We start from the raw sequence: 20,306 nt of genomic DNA, 5'->3' as shown, positions 1-20,306 counted from the left end.
ACACAACAAACTAACAAACAAAACCCATAGGAGCTGGGCTTTTGTAACATAAAAAGAGAAAAAAAGAAACTCAATTATTAACAGAAATGGCATGTGCCCACCAGTTAAGCAAAGGACTCAAGGCACGCTGAAGGGGGAAAGTAACGACCCCCCCCACACACACACACCAGACTATTTCATTCTGCAGTTTTAGAATAATGGGGACCACTGAAAAGACAAAGGAGTATGACCAGACAGCAGAGGACCTGTTAGGGATGAAGCAGTCACAAGCTTTGGTCCTGGGACTGTCCTGGTGAGACAGGAGAGGAGATAGATGGATTGAACCCTCCTGTAGCAAGGGGCAGAAGGTGGATCAGAGGCTGGCACAGTGCACAGAGAGGTTCAATGCAAACCCGAAATTTCCAGTCATCAGATGCAGCCCGGACTTCCAGATGCTAGAGAAGACCTTGCATCCCAGGGGCCTAGAGGGGCTGCGGGAGACAGTCAGAGGTTTCTCTCTAGCCTCTGTGAGTCAGGGAAAGGAATAAAGGCTTTGCCTAATGCGACTTTGAGCTCACTGATGACAACAGAGCTGATGTTTTCTGTGCACCGATCTTGTGTCTGACTCAGGTCCTCTCCAGTGAGGACCACCATATCGAGTAGAGGCAGGCAGTCTTCAAGTGCCCGAGGGTACCCAGACCCACTTGACCCAGCCAACCAGCCAAGTTCGTTTCCACAGTGCTCAGTGATGTACTAGACAGCAAGGAAAGTAGCAGAAAGCCAAGACTTCACCTTTAACTACAGAGGCACACACAAATATCCAGCCACAACACAGGTAAGCCATTAGGAGCTGTGTGAAGAAACAACTGAACCCAAGTATGACCACTGAGAGAGGGTCATAATGGGCCCAGCAACAGAAAAAGAATGATCCCAGAAGGTGGTCTGGACAGTATGAACGCTGTAATAGCAAGTGTCTTAGGGTTTCTGTTGCTGTGATAAAACACCATGACCAAACGACTTCCAGGGAAATCGGGGAGGAACTCAGGCAGGAACCTGGAGGCCATGGAGGAATCATAGCCAGTTCAGCCTGCTTTCCAATAACCCAAGACCACCGGTCCAGGGATGGCACTGACTCCTGTGGGATGGGCACTCCCACGTCAATCATTAACCCAGAGAATGCCCACAGGCTTGTCTACCGGCCAATCTTCTGGAGATATTTTCCCAATTAAGAGTCCCTCTTTTCCCAGATATACCCTGGTTTGTGTCAAGTTGACAAAAACAACCAGCACCAGAGGTAAAAGAAAGAATATTCCAGATACCTCTGACCTTCTTACTGGAATCAGTGAACGAGAAGGCTATGGACTGCTCTGCACTTCTGGACTCTCACCGGCTTGCACACTAAAAGCCTTGCTACAGGGTTAACTCGATAATTCAGAAAACCCTGTGGCCTGGAAGTCACAGTTTGCAGCTTTCATGTTTGAGTTTCAAGCCCTTCCTTCAGAGAAGCTCCTCAGACCCACACACTGTGTGTGTTTCAGAAATCAGTCTCTTGAACACTCCCAGACAGACAGACAGACAGTACACAGCGCCCCCTTCTGGCTCACAGCCTTACTAGCCCAGTAGGGCCGCTCCAATCTGGGTCCCTTCTACATATAACTTTCACTTGCCTCTCAAGGCCTGGTCCTGCCTGGGTACAGCCAAATCCGCAAGAGGGTCATTATCCCATCAAGAACATATCAAGCCCTGTAGTATCATCCTCCTCCTCCAAGCCTCTCATTGCTCAGGTCTTACTTCTCTAAAGGGATAAGCTGCTTTCACTGGAACGCCTCTCTTACTCATTTCATATCTACCAGAACTCACCTTACAGAGATGAGTTGTTTGCTAATGGTGCTGGAATGGAATCCGCAGTTTAGCCCAAGCTGGGCAAGCGATCCACCAGGGGGCTACATCCTGGCAAGTGTGCGGAGGACTGTGGGTGTGATGTTTTCACTGTTTGAATATCATTACCCCCTAATTGCCATGTGGGAATATTTTAGCAACGTATTTCAGAGATCAGGAACACCCAGGGTGGTATGGCTATAGGTGTCAGCAGTGGATGTCAAAGCAAATGGCTATTGGTGTTCCTGAGGATGGCCACTGACAACCACATCTGCCCCAACGCCTCTCACCCATCTGTCCTGCTTATTTGCCTTAGTTGAAAAGGATTTAGAGGGCTAGAGAGATGGCTCAGTGGCTAAGAGCATTGGCTGATCTTCCAGAGTACCCAGCTTCAATTCCCAATACCCGCATGGCAGTTCACAACTGCATGGAGTCTACAACTCCAGTTCCAGGGGATTCGGCACCCTCACACAGACAAATGTGTACATAAAATAAAAATAAACAGAAAGAAAAGGGTTTAGCTTCACACACAAATGTGTTTGCAGGATTGCACCCACAGTATTTACGTACCTATGTAATTGCAAAAACTGAAGATGAGTCGTGGTCTAAAAACTACTGCTTCTAGAATATTCTTTGTCTCTCATGTAAACACAAAGAAGCAAAACCCATGACTTCTGAACCACAGGGCGTGTTTGACTTATTTATCTACTTATTCTTCCTTGAACAACTTCCGTGCACAGCAGGGTGACATTCTAGAGCATGCAACTTGACAAGCAGGGAGTTTTGCTGGTTCCAAACATCCAACAGTCATTATTTGCAGAGTTGAGTTCAACCTGAATGTTCATTATTCACTCTATACTCCCTAATGCTGTCTGGGACTATAGCTGCTAACCAGCAGCGCCAAGAACACCATCACACCCATCCTAGCAAAAGGCCAGAGTGAGCCTCTGCTTTATCTACAGCTGCCGGAGCCATGACGAAGGTTTCTTACACTGTCTATACATGCCCCACAAAAGAACAGCCTTGCTGAAGGGGTGGCTGGTGTACCACCTGGCAAACAGGTGTCTCCACTTGCTATTGGTGGCTGCTCAGCCAATACACACTTGGGGAACCGAGGGGTGGTCCCCTAGAGGTACTTCACTGATTTTGTAGCACTTCCACTTGTAATATTCTTAATGCTCACATGAGAGAAACTGCGCCAAGCCCAGCCCTCACACCTCTCCTGCCTCATGCGCACAGATGGAGGCCCAGGTGGTGCCATCTGCTCTGGGTTCGTGACAAGAGTGGCCTGGACTTTCCAAAGTCAGCCTGTCTCAATGGTCACTTCGGCCAGGATTGTGGTTCTTGCATGCCCATTCTACTTCCCAAGCTCAAGATACATTCTTTTTCTGTCACGCCAAGGCCCTATGCTAAAAGCCACTTATGAGGACCAAGGATCTCCACTGCATCTCCACTGCATGTCCACAAAGTTGTTATTCTAAACCTATTTGCTCACCAATCCATTCTCTCCTCAGAAATCCCTCAAGCACCCGCAAGTGTGCAACCTACAGGTGAGAGACTCCCACAGCAGGTGATGGCTTTTCTCACCACCACAGCCTGAGCTAAGGGGCCCAGATGTGCCAGTCACATTTCTCTGCCATGCAACTCTTCCTTTGCAGGATTCTTCTGCCATTTTATCTTTAGTAATATTTTAATTGTATGTGGTGTGTGTGTGTGTGTGTGTGTGTGTGTGTGTGTGTGTGTGTGTGTGATGTGTGTACTCAGGCTCACTCATGCATGTGTGGGGTATGTGTGTCTGTTCGCATATACAGGTGGAGGCCTAAGGCTGGCATGGGTATTTCATTTATCAATCTCTACCCGGTTTTACTGAGGCAAGGTCTCTCTCTGAACCTAAAACTAACTCCATTCAGGAGCTGTCTGTGTCTCCAACCCTTTGCACTGGGGTCACAGACATTTCACACTTTTACATGGACACTAGGTATCCAAACTCAGGTCCTTGAGCTTGGACAACAGGAGCTTTACTGGGTGAGCCATCTTCCCAGCCTTTTCATGTTTTGAATATTTCAATCCAAATGTCACCTAGCTTCCTGGCAACTTAACCCCTCTACTCTTTTACAGCAGTTGTGTTTCATCCTAAATTACATTCTTTGAGACTCAGGTCCCATGAAATTCAAAAGCAGACAGATCCATACATGGAGAAGGGTTTTCCTTTATCCATTCCCAACATGAGCTGCAGTCTCTGCCTTGTTAGCTATTGTTGAAGTACATGTCTGGATACTTATGAGCCATGCTCAAAGGTCCTGAGATACCTTGCAGTTAAAAATATGTATTTCTATTGGCCCATCTGGACTTTTCAGTCCCACACTAATTGTAGGTTCTATGGAGAATCACATCTACTAGCGATTACACAGCTCACTAGCGCCCCCTGACCTCCAATACCACCCTCTGCAGGCCTCACTGCCGCAGAACAACTGACCAACAGGTAGCCTGAGCATAACACAGCATCAAGGTGCCGGCAGGTAGATGTGTGGGTGTCCGGTTTCACAGGCTGTCATGTTAGTTGAGCCATGCCCTGCAGCTGTGGCCTTGGTAAAACAGAGCAGAGCACCTTTGGGTCCCACGAGGCCTTCTTTACAATTGTAAAGCATGTTCTCTTTAAGTTGGTACTCATTTTTGTGCTGACCTCATGTTCATGGAGGGACAGGCCCTGAGTTCAAATGGTGCTCTCTCTGCTCCCACTGACTAAGACAAAGTGTAGGGTTACAGGGATGGCCAAGGATGGTAGCAGAAGCCTGTGATGCGAAAGAAGGATCCAGAACTCACTTCCTCATTCTCAGGGGAGTCATGAAATTGGCAGAAAAGTGGGGAAATGTGAAACAGTCCATCCCTGTGATGCATGTCTTACATGGGGACAAAGAGGTCCCCTCCAGCCAACCTTCTAGGGATCTGGAGTCCTAGCTGGGGAGACTCAGGATTCTGCAGGCTTCTGGGCTAAGCTGTGGTTCCATGGTACACCTGGGCCTCCTGCTGGATGCTTTGAGTCATGGGACTGGAGGCCCTGACCTCAGGGGTAGGAGGCAGAACTCTACCACAAACTCTATCCCCGCCTATTCATTTATGTAAATTGCTTTTACACCACATGTCATAAATCAGTAGGAGCCGCTGTTACTTTATGTACTGGTGAGGAGTCCAAGTCATAAAGCCCACTGGTTTCCTCTGTGCTGGCTCTGCCTTCAGCAGGGGCTCCCTGGAGCAGATGCTGGAGGACCAGGAACATCATGCAGGCTCAGCAAGAAAGGGATTAGGACTGAAGTCCTGGCCTGGCTACATTAGGCATGAGCCCAGGTTTAAAAGAAAAAAAAAAAAGAATATGCGAAGCTCCATGTTTAAAAAGTAAGTTTCAAACAGGGCTGGGAGATGGAGACGGCTTAGTGGGTGATGTGCTTGCTGTACAGCATGAGGACCTGAGTTTGGGGCCGCCGTTGAACCCATGTCGGAAGTCAGGTGTGGCAGCTCGAATCTGTAATGCCAGTGCTGGGGGAAGTGGGGAGGAGATGGCAGGTCCGGAGAGCTCGCTGGTGAGCCATTCTAGCTGAAATGGCAAGCTCCAGGCTGGGTCAGAGACCCTGCCACAAAAAAATAAGAGGGAGAGCAGTAAAGTTGACTTTTGGCCTCTGCACGACACACAGTTGAGTACTCAAAGACATGGGCATGGGTGCACATACACACATACACACATACAGAGTTTCAAGACAGTGTCAACACAACATTGAACAATTGCAGGCCTTTCCATAACTACACAGAGCAGATGTTCCAGAGACCAACCTAGCCTACATCTGTCATGGGCTCAGAGCTGGAGACTACAGGACTTAATGGCTTGCAGGTTCTCAAGGAAGCAACTCTGGAACAGAACATTCTGGAAAGACTTCTTCAAGCGGTGGCTCCCAGGCTGGCTCTCCATCGCTGCAGCCCAGATTCCAGCATCTGCCATACCCGATAGCTTCAAAACCTCCATCTTCTGCAGTGTGGGTCTCTCTTTAGTAGGTATGTCCCTTCTTATGTCAGGCTACCTTTGCATTTCCCTAATTACTAAGGGATTCAGAAAAATAAGACCTATTTCCTCCTGGCTTTTGCTTAGCTTCTTTCAGGGCACAGATACTTGAATCTGATTTTCTTAGCACCCAGTGGTCTCCCAGGATCCGGCCTGGCCTGGGCCTGGTCTGCATCCAGCACTGGGCATCTGTGTCTTTTGGGTTGCTCACCTGCTGAACTATTTTCTGCCCTGACTTTTCCTCAGATCCCGGAGTTGCGGCTTCTCGGGCACCTCTGTCCTTGGGGCATCTTTTACCTGGTACTTCCTCTGCCCTTTTCTTCAGCAGTTCCCTTACAGTAGCAAGGCATCCCTATCTTATACACATACTGTCTTTGTACTGCTTTGGGTACAACTTCCATTTTAGAGTCAGAAAATTACTAAATACTTACGGCTATGTTTGAGAGCCCTTGGGGGAGGCATTCTCTGCTCAGCCACACGAGTACCACCCCCACCCTAACTTCTGAAGAGGGCAGAGAACCTATAGGCTCCTGAACTCCAGCGAAAGGGAACACGTAGCCAGTAACCTGCCTGCAGGGACCCAGCCTACAGGTCACCCCAGCCCTGAGTCCCTGCTCCCCACTTCTTGGCTTTGAAGTCAAAGTTTCACTCCGTTGACAAAATATTCATTGCTGAAGGCTACTCCTGAGACTAAAATAACTTTCCACGAAATGCTCAGAAAGCAGCTCCTTGCCTGTAAATGCTGTAATATTATAAGAAACATCCGTGTTTGTGTGCGGTTATGTCTCGTGTAACTGCCTCAGCAGGGCCTGAGAGGCCATCATGGCTCATTTCTGTCATTTCTAAAACCCGACACTCTTTCACTATAATGTGGCACCTTCTCGGTTCTTTAAACTATTTTTCTCTTCAAGTTCTCATGAATTGATGGTTCCTGTTTTTCTGAATGTGCTGTTGGAACCCGTGCTTCTGAGGCTTCGCCACCACTCCTGTTTAACAGCTAGGTAACAAGCCAAAAGTCCCCCGCCGCTGTGCTGCTGCTTCTCCTTGGGAGACCGACTGGTCCTTGACCTGGGGAAATGGTATCTAGGAGTGAGATGCACTCACTGGAGAAAGAGAAAGGAAAGTGGCAGAGTGGGTGAAAGTTCGGGTGGTGCTGGAGAGGTGAGCTACAGTGAGTGAGCCAGACCCGGGCTCAGAGCCCCCAATGGTCCCAGAGAGGAGCACATTCTATGGTCTAGTAGAAAGTGCCTCATTCTGAATAAGGATGAGACACATCTTTCCGTTTTCAATCCCCACCCTTTCCTTAGCAAATGTAAGTTCAAATACTGCTTTTGAGTCTCAGATTGTCATGCCACTTTTAACAAATAATTTTCTTTCTTTTTTTTTTTCAAGACAGGGTTTCTCTGTGTAGCTTTGGAGCCTACCCTGGCACTTGCTCTGGAGACCAGGCTGACCTCAAACTCACTGAGTGCTGGGATTAAAGGCATGTGCCACCAACACTTGGCATAATTTTCATTTTTTGAGATGATAATATAATTACATTTTTGTTCCTTTCCTTTCTTCCTTCAAATCCTCCCATGTACCCATCTCCCTTTGCTGTCTTTCAAATTCACAGCCTCTTTTTCTTTAATTGTTGTTACTTTTAAGAAAAACTGAGATACAGCGAGGCTATTTGATTCACTTAAATATTCAAAGCAGACTTCCTGCTAACAGGCTGACAGCATTCCACTATCAGGAGACACCTTTTGAGGAGCTGACTCACACTGAGGTGGACCTGGGAGTCCTCTGACCTTCTTCTACACCTGTGAGCTACATGCTATGTTCATATGCTAGGACTGTGGCTGTGCAGTTCCACACAGCAGGTATCTGTCTCTCAGGCTAGCATCTAAAACCAAAGGCTCAGCCTCGCTGTGTGCCCTCCAAGAGAAGGGTCTGCTCCTGGCATTGGATGTGTCTTGGTGCCTCCAACCTCCCAGGTCAGGGCCTGTGTGTATGTCCGTCTGTCTGGTTGTTGTTGTTGTTGTTGTTGTTTGCTTTCTTTTCCTATGGGTGTTTTGCCTGCAAATATATGTGTGCACCACATTAGCGCCTGGTGCCCAGTGACGTCATAAGAGGGTGCTGGAGCTCCTGGAACTGGAGTTACAGCTAGCTGTGGGCTATGTAAGTGCTAGGAATAGAACTGGGGTCTTCTGGAAAAAGCAGCCAGTGCTCTTAACTGAGCATCTCTTCAGTCCTAAGTTCCTTTTTCTAATGTCATCAATCACATTGGATTGGAGGCTCACCTCACTCCACAAGACCTTGTCCTAGGTAGTTACAGCTGTGATGACACTGTCACAGAATATGGATATGTTCTAAGCTGCTGGAGCATATGAATTTTCAGAGACACAGTCAATCCCAGACACACACTGAGGCCCTCACTGGTGACTCACAGCCTGGGACTCCTACTCCCTTCCCTCCCACTCCCTTGAAAACAACTGTCTAACAACTGTCTTCTGAGTAAGCAACCATTTGCTTCCTGTTCTATCAGGGTCCATGTGCCTGCTCAGGAGAAGTCAGAGCAAAGCGGCTCAGTGCAGAGGCTCAGTCCTCAAACTGTTCTTGCCGAATAAATGCTGCACCTCCTTAGCCCATCAGCCTGGTCTCTGGAAAGAACCAGACAAGCTAGACATGAACACCTCCCTGTACCCCCATGTCACCCACAGGTGCTCTGAGGGAACCTCCAGGAAGTCCCACAGGCCCTGTCTGCCCTCCAGTGGGGTGTTCAGTGCTCCAGCGAGAGCCTCAGGGCAGACACCAGCAGGCAGACAGCAAGCACTGAGCTGCTGAGATTGATTCTATATTCATTGTAAATTATATTATATTCATTGATTATATTCATTGTCCAGGAGACAATCTGTAATCCGTAAGCCCGAGATATCTTTATTGAGATAAATACCAGCCAAACGCAAGCCAGAGCAGCGGAGCCAGGGAGAAAGGGAAGGAGAAGAAGGTGCTTCCCTGTGCTCATGGTTCCTTAAGAGCCCATACCTGACCTCACCTTGACCACGCCTTGACAGGCGTGGTCAGGCACACCTGTAGCCAGCCTCCAACAGGCGTGGCTTACTGCCCGATACAGTAAATAGCACTTATGTTAAGGGGACTCTGGGGATCTGGGTCCCTCATGGAGCACATGGTGCTCCGTAACAGATTGTTACCCTCAGAGCTGGAGCACTAGTCCCCAGTAGCTTATCTATCTGATGCTGACTCTAATGGAGACAGCTCACTACTTGTGGCTTTCTGGGACTGGGCTGGGGACTGGAGACCAGCCACAGAGCTTGTTGTCCATAATCCCCGCCTCCTCTGGGGGATGCCATGCCATCTAGACTGTCCTAGACCCCACCTCCTCACAGCTGTCTCTCCTGCCTTACCTGGAAAGGGGCCTTCAGGGCTACCATACTGACTTCCAGCTGACCTTCCCAGCAGCTCTTGAGTCAAGCAAGAAGTCTTTTTTGAACCTGCAAATGAGGTGAATGAAGGACTAGAACTTCTAGATTTAATTAATTATTACTTTTCCTGCAGGGAAATGAGATGAGCTACCCAGTTGTCAGTCCAGCCTCAGCAGGCAGCACAAGCTAAGGGAGATGGTTAAGTGGTGAAAAGCACTTGGTATTCTTGCAAAGGATTCTGGTTCCCAGAGGTACATTGTGTGATTCACAACCACATATAGCTTCAGTTTTGGGGGTTCTGAAGCCCTCTTTTGTCTTCTGAAGGCACATGTACAAGTGTGATGCACGAGCACACACACACACACACACACACACACACACACACACACACACACACATACACACACACACAGCCTACAGATCCCAGCCAGTGGAACAGTGATGTAAACATTCAGGGTTGGTCTCCCCACCTCTGTAAACCCAACCTCAGAACTCTGCCAAAGATGCGCTCTGAAGTTTGCCTTCTATATATTCTAGATCCTGTCAAACTAGAGACGTTAGTCACTAGAGTAACTGACTGCCAAAGGCCCTGTACTTGAAGAGAGAGGGTTGAAAGAGAGGCAGGGGAGGAGGGATAATGACTGGAGGAAGTTGGCTGAACACCGGAGTCATTCCCACCTTGCCCCATGTCACACATTCTGTTGCACATGTCCCCAACGTTGACACTTACACAGCAAGGGCATTCCCTGTATCCCCAAGGGCACTTGCAAATGTCAACATATTGGCAAACTTGTGGGCAGCCTTGTATGCTCTGTCCCCAGCTTCCCCTGATTCAAATGGCTATTTGATGAAGAGGTCAAGGGGATGTCTCTCCAACTTCATGTTTTATACAGGACACATGAGCTGTGGTGGCTGGTCTTGGTGGTCACCTTGACACACCTGACAAGAAGGAAGCTCGGTTGAGAAATTGCCTGTATCAGATTAGCCTGTGGGTACCTGTGGGGGGAATTTTTTCAATTGCTAATTAAAATAGAACTCAGCACTCTCAGGGTTGTACTGTTCCCTAGGCAGGTGGACCTGGGCTATCTTAGAAAGGCAGCCGAGGCCCCCTCATGGTCACATACATCACCAAACACTCAGTAGGCAGAGGTGGACAGACTCTGAGAGTCTGAAGCCAGGTTGGTTTACATATCTCTAGTCTAGCCAGAGCTACATAGCTAAACTCTGTCTCAATGGGGGAAAAAAAATCAAGCCAGTTAGCAGTACTTCTCCATGGTCTTTGCTTCAGGTTCGAGACCTGGAAAAAATGTAAGAGGAAATAAACACTTTGCTCTCTAAGTTGCTGTTAGTCATGGTATTTATCACAGCAATGGAACAGCAAACTTGCACATGAGCCAAGGCTAGACTAAACCAGGGATGGTAGAAGTTAAAAAAAAAAAAAGTCACCACCTCAGATACACAGTAAGGAGGACAATGGCTTTGCATGTCCCCACAGGATGTAGACAGGCTGTGAGAACCCTGACAGCCCAGCAGAGGGGGTTGGTCACCAATAACCTTAGCCTTGCATTCAGGACAAGGGCAGCTGTGCTGAAGTTTGGACAGCTGAATCCTCACAAGAGAGGGCCACATGGGGCCTCTATACTGACACCACCCAAGGATGGGGCCTCAGGGATTGACACCACCCAGGGGACTGACACCCAGGAAGGAGCCTTTCCCTGAGCCATGAGAAGGAGCCCACAGGCAAGGTGAGAACAGTCCCTACAGTTAGAAGGACCAAGGCTGTGGGGAGCCAGGGCTCGGGGAGTAACTAATGACAGATGACAACTGAAGGACTAACAGGCAAGTAGTATATACAGTGTGGATACTCTGGACAGAGGGATTTGGGACTGGGCAAGATGAAGCAGGTCTATGAGAAATTTCATTACACTGTTCCCATCCACTTGTAGTTTAAGGCTTGGGATTTATTTATTTATGAACCTTAACATTTGGTGGGCCATGTTTGACTGTGGGTAATTAAAACCAAGGAAAATGAAAGTAGGGCCAGGAACATCATGGGGAAAGTACGTATGCCAAGCCAGTAGCTTCCAGCAACACATGGCTATGAATATTTAAATTTAAATTAAGTGAAATTAAGTGTCCAGTTCAGTTCCTGGCCACACTGGCCATAATGTCAACACTTGTGGCCACCACATCAGGCAGGGCAGACAGGGTGTTGCCATTGCTGTAGGTTTTGTTGGACAGAGCTGCCTCAAATGCTTTGAGAAGCCACAGGAATATAGTTTAACTTCACTGGGTACCCAAGAGCTGTTTCCTTGTTGCTAGGCAGAAATAGGAGTCTCCACATGGTTGGTCAGCAGATGGGTAAGGCATGCATAGGCTGTCCTCATCAGACTCTGCCGAGGATGGTCACAGAGGCAGGAGAGCTCACCATGCCTGACAGTGGATGAATCTCCAGTGTCAGAGCTGTCAATCTGTCCCTAGCCCAGGTGGGGCCAGCCCTGAGTGGCTCCTCTAGTCTCTGATACCATAGTGGGTGGCAGCCATTTCAAATGATGGGCACCCCTGTGGCCTGATTTCTGTCATCACATTGCCTAAAACTATCTAACCACACCTGGAACACAGGGTCCAGTAATGAGGGAACCTATTCCCTGATAGTCAGGTCGGGGGCAGGGAGCAGGGTGCACTTGAAATGGTTGGAGTAAGTAGAGACACATTCTACAGGGAAAATGAAGAGTTAAGAAACAGACAGGGCTGGGCAGGCTGCTGAACTGATGATGCAGTACTTGTCCTGCAAGACCAGAGCTCAATCCCCAGAATCCACACTTTAAAAGCCAAGTGTGATGGTGCATACTTGGGGTCCTGTCATTATGGAGGTAAAGACAAGAGATTAGCAGGGGCTCACTGCCAGCCAGACCAGCAGTTGAGTGGCAGGCCAGTGAGACGAAGAAGAAGAAGGAGGAGGAGGAGGAAAAAGGAGGAGGAGGAGGAGGAGGAGGAGGAGGAGGAGAAGAAGAAGAAGAAGAAGAAGAAGAAGAAGAAGAAGAAGAAGAAGAAGAAGAAGAAGAAGAAGAAGAAGAAGAAGAAGCACCTAGTTTGTCACCTGGCTTCCACACACAAGGATGGGCATGGTGAACAGCACATACATGAAAACACACACACACACACACACACACACACACACACAGAAATGCAAATGGATGGATGAGTCTACTCTGAAAGTCCAAGGATAACATGAGGGGTGTGTAGAGGCCCATCTTCATTTGCCAAAGCAGAATTGAGTTCTACTCAGGGTCCACTTTGGCTGCTGCTATGGCTACTCATCATCCACAGCTCACAAGCTGCCCCTTGAGAGACCCTTCCCCAAGGCAAAGTTCTTACAAGGACCTCTTCTATGATTTCACCAGACCTAGAGGGTACTATGCTTTGAACCTGTGGTAGGGTCCCCTAAAGATGTTCATTATAGAGAAAACATGAATATATTCTCAATGGCCATAATCACAAATCCGGTATGAATGAAATGTATCATTTTACCAAGACAGTCATACACTTTTACTTTAGGGTCAAGAGTCCCAGCCATCTCCTCTGCATCCAAGACAGGAAGAAGGAAGGTAGAAGGAGCCAAAAGATTAAGCCAAAGTACCTAGAACACATGGGAATCCGGAGGAGGAAAGTGTGAAAGCAGAGGTCAAAGGAGATGTCAGACTCCTTTAAAGAGTTTTCCCAGCATCCCTGGTGAATCCGCTAGTCTTCATCTTTCTAAAAGCAAAGGCGTCTGGGAAGCAGTCTTTACTGGAAATGCTGTTGTTCCTAGCAACACAGAAGCTGTTGTTGACAACACAGGAAGAAGAGGAAGGATGTAAGACAGGATACTGAACAACAGATATGTGGGGTTGTGGAGATGGCTCAGTGGTTAAGCGTGAATACTGATCTTGCAGAAGCCTGGGGTTTGGTTCCCAGCACCCGTGCTGGACAACTTACAGCCCACCTCTAATTCCAGCTCAGGAGACCTTCTTTTGGCCTCCATAGGCACTGCACCCTATGCATGATTTAAGAAAAAAAAATACTGAAGTCAACTGCATTCATGTTATAGCTCCCCTGCCCTATGAATGAGCACAGAGACAAGTCATTCACTCCACTGAATCCAGGATCTACTTTGTATAACCTTAACAGAGGTCTCACAGGAAGTGGCAGGACACTTTCTAGGGAGAGTATAAGAGCAGACCCTTTGATCCGTGCAGTTAGCAAGCACTTATTCTTTATCTAGTAAAGGAGCAGCATGGCATGGTGGTCTGCCTTTACTCCCAGCACCTGAGGTGGAGGTAGGAGCATCACGAGTTTGAGGCCAACCTGAACTTCACAGTGAGGCCCTGCTCTGTTCATGGAGGGTGTACTTGCGTACTTGGTGCCTGGTTCTGTTCTAGGTCCCTGTGCATCTGATCTCAGACTCGCAAAACACCACATGTGGCAGAGCCTGTCACTGTCATCACACACCATCAGATGATGAGAGATGCAGAGGACAGAAGGAAGAAACCCTTGTCCCCACTCTCAGTCTGCAAAGGAGACAGGGATGTGAAGAGAAGGGTAGATGAGGCCTTTCTCATTTGGTGGTTGATGAATATGAGCTTGTCACTTATTATTGGTGCCCCAAGAGCCTGGGAGACAGGGAGCACCCTCCCTTGAGTGACTTGGCCTCCACTCAGCTTCGAGGAAGCTGCTCAGACTCCTCCAGGCTGGCCTTCCTTCCCCTGAGGAGTACACACCAGGGATCTGATTGCTCCTGGCCTGGTGACAGTCTTCCCTCCTGAACTTGTTCTCCAGTCAGACCAGGGCACCTGGTCCCAGGCAGCAGCCAAAAAGCTGCTCAGATCTGTTTTCAGAGGCCAGGCTGGTGTCCAGCATGAAGACAAAGGACCTTTGCTTGGAACATCAAAAGAGGCATGACCTCAAAGCCAGTGACTCTGTTTATAGGAAATGACCTGATGACCCCAGAGGAGCTGAAATGGGTGAGTCTCCATCACCTGGAGTCAAAGGGGTCATAAGATGTGAGTGGGGCAGGGGCTCTTGTCATTAATTCTAGTTCAGATACATTTCTTCCTCTTGAGAGTGCTATTTCGGGCCTTTCTTTATCCCTTACCCCGCCCCCTCAATCCTCCTCCACCCACGCATTTATAGACAGTGTGACTGAAAGTCAACTGAGCGGGTTTGCTGGGGATTTTAGGGAAACTTTAAAGGAGGCAGACATCCAAAAGTTTAACTTTCCCCCTCCCCACTTCCTTCCTCCTGTCAATGCAAAGATGTTGCCTGGAGCTTCAGCAGCCTTCTTGAAACTGTAAGACAAACTAGAGAAAGGAAGCCGGTGCTACGGATGACAGAGCTGGACCGTGGATGAACCAACTGCCTTGTTGATTCTCCCTAGACAAATCCCTTCCTGCCTGAGAACGGTACAGATGGAAGAACAGAACCCTTTAGCTGTGTGAGAGCAAGCAAGCTTGGCTCCCTGGGGAGCCACTGATATTTAATAAACATTCCTTTATGTCCAGTTGAATCGACAGGAGCTAATGCAGCTCCCACACACTCTGCAAATTACTCGTGCAATGAGAAAATATATCTTCTGACATCATGAACAAAATCCCTCTGTTTTAAACATGTTTCCAAGGGCAAAGTGGCAGGAAGGTCCCAGAAGCCCTTGTTTGCACGTAATCCATCTGGAAATCGAAAGATAAGCAGGGAACCCAGGCTAGGTAAGATGCTGTCATCAGTTCCTCAGTCTACACTGAAGACAACTGGTTGAATCCTATGAGACCAGCTGATCATCGGCCCCCATCTCCTTCCTGTGGGCCAGCTTCCTTCAAACTGTCTTTTCTTTGAGCACTAGGATCCACCCATAACTGTGGGGAGCCCTGCCCTTACCCACCCCTAAATCTTAGCTATGGTGCCAGAGGCAGAGAAGGGCCCTGAGACTCCTGGCCTAAGACCAGCTTTGGGAACCCATGACCCCACTCACATGCACGCATGTGTGACATCCACAATCCTTTAGCACACACATCCAAGCCAGTATCAGCTCCTAGAGCCTAAACATTGCACACAGGACAGACAGCACAAAGAGTATCCCTTTCATAGGCTGCCACCATGACAGTGCAAAGACCAAAAAGATTCTGGCCACTTCTGGCCCCTAAGGGTGGACATGAGGACGTGACTTTTGAAACAAGGCATAAATTCAGAGCCCCCTTGGCATTGGTGAAGAAAGGCTGCTCTGTGCTCTGGTTTGGGTCTTTGGTGTAGCTTACTTAATATTTTCATTATGACTCATCTCCCATTTGTGACAATTTTTAAGTAACAAGAATGAGGATGAGCTAAAGGACAACCGCCACTGCTTCAGCCAGGAAGCATCAGTGCCAAAGCCAAATCCAGCTGTGCTACCTCCAACAGGCCCATGCCTAGTGAGCCTGGGTTTTCTGGTCTTTGGCCCAACTGGCTTCATTAACACAGGAAGCCCTCCAGGCTGCCTGCTCTTGCCCATTTTCCTGTGCTGAATGGGCAAGTGGTTCCCTGGCACCTGTACATCATCAAAGAATCTGCTGTGTGTAATACCCACTGAGACAGTGAATAAGGCAAGCAAATGTCACCTTCCTGTGGTCCTAGGGGTTGTAATAGTGTTAAATGGAGGGGACACAAAGTATGGGTGGGCTGAATAAAATGGGGACTATCCTTCTGTAATGATATTGAAAATATTGGTGGTGATGACAGTGAAAACAATGATGACTTCTAGAACCCAAGGTTTCCTGAGAGGATCAAGGAGCAGTGTCCATTTGCCTAATAAGTGAGACTATGGTGATTGAAGAGCTCACCATGGACTGAGGCCTCAGGAGAGACCTTGCTTTAAAGACAAGACCCATTCTTAATAGAAAACCACAGGGCAGTGGGGCCCAGGACAGAGTCAAGAAGCTAGTCACATCTCTGTGGACATGTCTGTCCTGGTAACAGTATATCCTAGCAACTGGTATATGCATCCCAGAATCTTCCCAGCCATGAGACTGTCGTTCTTGTTTCACCGAGGAAGGCAGGACACCAGGGGCTTCAAGGTCTCACCAGCACTGCCACCAGAGTTGAACACAAAGTTGGTGTTGGAGAAACACCTGTACAAAAGGTCATAGAGCACAGACCTCACTGTGAAGACCGGAGGTCGACAAGGCCACAAGCCACAGGTTGGTCCCAGGCTGAGCACACCATAACAGCAGGATTCTGAGCAACTGGCACTGTCATGAGGTAGGGAGCACTTTCTGTTTGCAGTTAGATGTCACTTTCCAAGCATGGACTCAATTCCTGCCATGGAATGAGCCCCTATGGTTCTTGTCTGCAGCCACATTCAGCTCAGCTCTGTGTGGCAAGTGGAAACCACAACAAAGACACAAACCATGTGTGTTCTGTGTTCATATGTGTGAATACAGGCCTGAATATGCCATGCTACATGCATGTAAAGATCAGAGGACGACACCACCCCCCTCCCCGCCAGTGTGAGTCGTTACCCTTCACCTTGTTTGAGATGACATGTCTTGCTTGCAGCCATGCATGGCAGGATCTGTCTGTCCATCTGTCCTGTTCCCCGCCACACACACACACACCCCATCTTGCTATGAGTACTGGGATTACAGACAAAGGTCACCGTATCCAGGTTTACACGAGTCCTGGTGATCTGAACTCAGGTCTCGCCGCCTGCTCATCAAGCTCTTAACTAACCACTGAGCCTCATCCCCCGAGTGTACAAATGAGGATTTTGGCATTTGCTTTCACATTTGTCCACAGTCTTCTCTTGCTCAACAACTTTCTCCTGATTACAAAAGCGACCTGTCAGTCCATCTCAAGCTTGTTTCTCACTGTAAATGGCAATTAGATGTCAGAACCCTCATGACGGCCTGACCTCCACATGACAGGTCAAAATCGATGCCTAAAACAAAACACAGCACCACCAAGCCGTGTCCCAACAGTGCTCACAGGAGGTTTAGAGACACAGAACAAAAATATGGACGCATACCTGAGACCTGCATATGTGTGACATGGGAACCTATGTTGGTGTGCTCTGCCCCTGATGTCCTGTTGTCACAGCTCTTGATTCCAAGACAGCCAAAGGGATTGGTCTCCACCTAGGAATGGTGGGAAGTTTCTCTTGCTAATAGGGCTGAGCTGGCACTATTGTTTTTAGCCTTAGGACAACTGCTCCCTATGTTGGAATGGCAATGACTTTCTTTAAAAGTTCTGTAGCTCTCTATAAACCTGCAAACCTTCAGCGGACTGGAAAATAAGGGGACCTGGTAGTGGTAATGTTGCTGGGGGGCCCTCTCCACCCAGTACCTTCTCTAAGCACCTGGCAGGTATTAACTCCTTGGGCCCCTTGCCCAGAGGTAGATGATCTAGAAGTCCAGGGTTTCCAAAAGTTAAACAACAGGGCGTGGGGTCCAATAGCCCTGCTTCAGACCCTTCCTCCAATCCTTTAATGCTGCTATCCAAGTCTTGTGGCCTCAGGGTGTGGCCCCTGAGAGCTGGAACCCACCCATAGTTATCTAAACACAGATAAACAGTCTTCAAGTAGACCCACAGAACTAAAGGGAAAGAAGCTCCCAGAAACCTCACACTTGCAGAAGCCAACTTCAAAGTTCATGCCTCATCTGATTCTCCCAATCCATCAAAGTGCAGACAGTCCACAAGGGGATTGGTGCAGCTGTGGCTTGTAGACCACCTGGTTCTTCTAAACACCAGAGTTTTCAAGTTAACAAGTTAACAAGTTCTATGCTCAACCAGGGGCAGGACCTGAAACCATAACCATCAGCTCTTGGGCATGCTAAGAAAGCCAAACACAATGTTCCTGACAAGGGGACAGCTCTCTCAGCCAAGGGACCTCTCAGGCACATCACAGGAGACAAGAAAACTGAGAATGTGTAACTATTCCCTTCACAGAGAAGCAGTCACTGCTATTTCCACCGAAGACAAGTTCCCTCCTGGGCCAGGCCAGGCAGCCCGTGTTATGCTCAGGGCGGATGAAGCTGCTCTTAGAGCTCATTCAGCCAGGATGCTGACTCATTCTTAACCCGGGAAGCCCCACACACTCCAGTGAGTTGCTCAGAACAGGCTCCTGTCTTCCCTGCAGCCTGCTATGCCACTTTTAAAGCAAGTAACCATTTTTCAGATTTGTTTTTTTAAAAAAGTGGCATAGCAGTTACTGTAACTGTTATTGATTTGACAGTAAAAGTGAGCTCATAAGAATAGTATCTATATTCATGTGACCTCAGGCCACTCCATGCCCATATCATCAACCATCCCCCACCTGCTGGTTCCCAGCCTGTGGCGTTTCTTTCTGCTTGTGAACATGATTTTCCACCTGGAGCATTAAGGGAACAGAAGGGATGTAAAATACAATCCCGAAGCATTTGCACATGTTCGGAGAAAAGCCAAAATTCTGCCTCACTGCCATATTTCTTGTCCTGCAGCTGGACAGCTCAGGCCAGGCTGCTTAGCCGGTCAGTGGCCAGAGGCTGCCCAGAAGGCTTCCTTCTGCTTCTCGGGAGCGAAAGCTAGACCAACCTCAGCGCCCAGTTAGCACAAACTCACCCATCTCCATCTCTGACCTTCATGTTGGCTTCTAGCTAGGAATCTGAAGCAGCTTCCTTCCCAGGCAGGCATCCCCGTGTCTGTCTCACGATCTCCTCTGAGACAGCATATCGCACAGCCAGTCGGCATCCACAATGCACAGCTAAGAAACTTCCCCCCAGAGTCCCGAAGCCACAGCAGACGTAGGGTGGAGGCAGAGGGAGCCACTTTTCTGACACCACAGACCTTCAAAGTCTGGGAGAAGCAGTGTCCACCCCAGGACCCAGCAGCTGTCACATCTCTGAGGCGCACACAGACATCACTGACAGAGTGTACTCACCGGGAGAAGCTGGTGAATGGCTCCACCTTCCCAGCCACTGTGCTGTGAAGATCCCAAGATGTGTACAGCTTGCCTGGAAAGTCACTTTGAAACTTAGAAAGCAGCCATTGTAAAGTCACTGAGTTCCCTCCATTCTCAGAGATGTCCACATGATTAAGGAAAAAAAAAAAAAAAAGACAAGAAAAAGAAAAAGGCGCACACCTCAGACTTCATTGTCACTGGAACCAGATGACTCATGCTGACTCAGAGCCACCACTTCCTCTCCCGACATTCTCTTCATACTTGTGAGCCGGGCTGGTCCAATTCCCAGGGTCTCCACCACCCTTCCGGAAGAGCAACTTCCCAGACCCTGGCAGTGAGAGCCTCCAGCTCATAGCCAGTGATCACCCTCACCAGGGAAGAGGTGTTTTGTTTAGCAGACTTGGGGACAACTGAAAATAAAAGGCAGAGCACTCACATGTAATTGAGTGTCAAATACACATGCATACTTTATCATGCTGACTTTCTACAGCGGCTCGCAGAAGAGGAAAAGAATCCCTTTTTGGTTAAGGCATTTGGGTTTGTTTTGCCCTGATAACACCCATTTCCTCTCACACTTTCTTCTGCACATAGTCCTGATCTAAAATCATGGTCTAGTCTGAGCTGCTTGTTAGGAGCATATATGTCCTAAGCATGTGAGAACCTCAGTGACTTGGTCTGCAAAGAAAGGCTAGACCACAAGAGCCAAAGAACCAAGGAATGCAATCAAAGTTATGGCTCTCTAACTTTTAAAAACTACTCAATGTTTCTGTGCAAGAATCAAGATCCCGCCTCTGTGTCTGAGTTTTCTTTTGAATGATGCAGAGGGCGGGGCTTTCTTCCGTAGCGTCAAGCATTTCTAAATTACGAGAAGTACCCAGAGAAAGCGGAATCCACAGAATCCACGTACCACTGAGCAGCCTCTGGTGAGGCCAGGAAGGGTTGCTGCTATTGTTGATGTCTCTATGCTCTGTCCCCCAAAGAAAATGTATGGTTCAAAGTAAGGTCTTCTTGAATTAAAAAAAAGAAAAGA

The 20,306-nt window shown here is 48.3% G+C and overlaps 1 long non-coding RNA gene across 1 annotated transcript in view; it reads right to left on the bottom strand.

Moving 5' to 3' along the window:
- LOC107978476 overlaps positions 1 to 20,017 on the bottom strand; it is a 54,617-nt gene extending 34,600 nt beyond the window's left edge. Inside the window, exon 1 of the long non-coding RNA XR_003486534.2 lies at positions 19,256 to 20,017. This is a non-coding gene — a long non-coding RNA (uncharacterized LOC107978476). The remainder of the gene's footprint in view (positions 1 to 19,255) is intronic.
- Positions 20,018 to 20,306: the final 289 nt, after the last annotated feature.

Source organism: Cricetulus griseus, chromosome 6 (genome assembly GCF_003668045.3).
Source record: "Cricetulus griseus strain 17A/GY chromosome 6, alternate assembly CriGri-PICRH-1.0, whole genome shotgun sequence".
NCBI classification, from domain to species: Eukaryota; Metazoa; Chordata; class Mammalia; order Rodentia; family Cricetidae; genus Cricetulus; species Cricetulus griseus.
Note: the sequence above shows the minus strand (reverse complement) of the source record. Positions and strands in the feature narration are given on the sequence as shown.